Source organism: Gavialis gangeticus, unplaced genomic scaffold (assembly GCF_001723915.1).
Source record: "Gavialis gangeticus isolate Ggan-Ray unplaced genomic scaffold, GavGan_comp1, whole genome shotgun sequence".
Lineage (NCBI taxonomy): Eukaryota > Metazoa > Chordata > Crocodylia > Gavialidae > Gavialis > Gavialis gangeticus.
Window position 1 is genome coordinate 38,209,709 of NW_017729008.1, and position 1,676 is coordinate 38,211,384.

At 42.5% G+C, this 1,676-nt stretch overlaps 1 long non-coding RNA gene across 1 annotated transcript in view; it reads right to left on the minus strand.

The window, feature by feature from the left end:
* Positions 1 to 1,646, minus strand: part of LOC109292243 — a 157,213-nt gene extending 155,567 nt beyond the window's left edge. Inside the window, exon 1 of the long non-coding RNA XR_002096084.1 lies at positions 1,571 to 1,646. This is a non-coding gene — a long non-coding RNA (uncharacterized LOC109292243). The remainder of the gene's footprint in view (positions 1 to 1,570) is intronic.
* Between the last annotated feature and the right edge of the window lie 30 nt (positions 1,647 to 1,676).

The following is a 1,676-nucleotide window of genomic DNA, read 5'->3' on the forward strand; positions in this document are numbered from 1 at the left end:
AGTGAGCTGCACTTCTAAATAGCCCGTATCAGCACAGCATAGGAGAACAGAGTCCAAGCAAGGTAGCGGGCAAAGCAGATGAATGAAGGAGAATAAGACAGGTTGCTAACACACAATAATTCAGTTTGACATTATTTATGCCTGTAAAGACAAATAGCTGGTAAATTGTGTAAATGACAGCATTACACATCATATAATGAGTATAATTAACATTGGCCTTTAAACAACTGAAACTTGTCCTACAAATTCCCTAATTCCCTATCTTCTGTTTCTCTGAGCAAACTCTGTTACAGGATTTTAACAAGACATGAACACACTGAATGGAGCCATGGTTTGTAGCTCTTCAAAACCAGCTCTTATCACAATACAAGACAAAAACTATAAGAAAACACTCAGTTCTGCATGTAGCTTACAGTGTAAAAGGATTAATATAACCCAGATCAAGTGGTATAACAAAAGGCCTGATCTTACTTTTCAGTACAGAGCAATAGCCCATTCAGACATGCATTTCTGGCCTAATTACAACAGGTTTTGGTTGAGAAAGGCTGTCTTTAAAGCATTGCTCTACCCTGCAAAAAATTGGTATGCCACATTATTCTTAATCTGTTATACATTTATAAAATGTAAAGAACATTTTACTCTAACGACAAAGGGATATTTAAATCAATCAACTCCCATATCTGTACAGAAAATATTTAGGAGTGCTCAGGAAGGCAAACGAGAACAAAGATGGAGAAACAAAGAGTATCTACACTTCAGTCACAGCAAAAATAGCAGTACTGTAGAACCACAGGCCCTGGACAGCATTTGAAACGCTCCAAATACTAAGGGTACAGACACACGGAGCCAGAGTACTTCAAAACCGGCTAAAATACTGCAGAAATAAGCCTAAAAAGAGGATCATCTCTGAATTACTTCTGTACATTCCAGCAGTCCTCCGACATCCCACAATGCTCCATTCTTCCCCACCACAGGGGAGGGGATGGGGTACAGGCAGATAGCCAATAAATGTTCTCCTGCATGTTTAGCTGTCTTCACAAACAGCTCCGGAGACTGGAGGCCAAGAGGTATGCATGAATTCCTGTTCCCCACCCCTGGCAAGTAGTGTCACTGCATGTCTCTAAACGAGTTCAGCTCTAAGAGTGCCTATGCACAGGGCAGGGGATGAGTGTGGGAGAAGGGGGTTGAGTAGAGTGGCTTTTGGGAGCCACTCCAATTAAAACACCCACAGCGTCTTGTGTATTCAGCATCCTGCATTTCAAATGTAAGTGGGGGTACTTAAACTAAAGCTTGCTTAAAATGTCCTAGGCTAGGGACAGGAGTTACACATAAACTGGTATAAGTGATCGGAAGCCGGTTCAAATCTGCAACACAATAGAAGTTCAATGTGCATAAACTGCTTTCAAAATGGCAGAAACCAGTTTAAAGATAAACCTGAATGGATGTAGTCTCAGACTTAACTGATTTAGTTTAAATCAGTTTACTGAACTTCTGTCCCAGATCCCCTTCAGATTCACGTTAATTTACAGTCCCTCAGCATCCCAGGATGGTTCGCACCTCCCCTGCATACCCCACAGGGTGGCAGGCTAGCCTGGGCGAAAGATGTCTGCTCCAACCAAGGAGGAAGGCATGTTCTAGCACCCCCCAGCTTCTGGCCTGAGTCACGGCAGGCATGT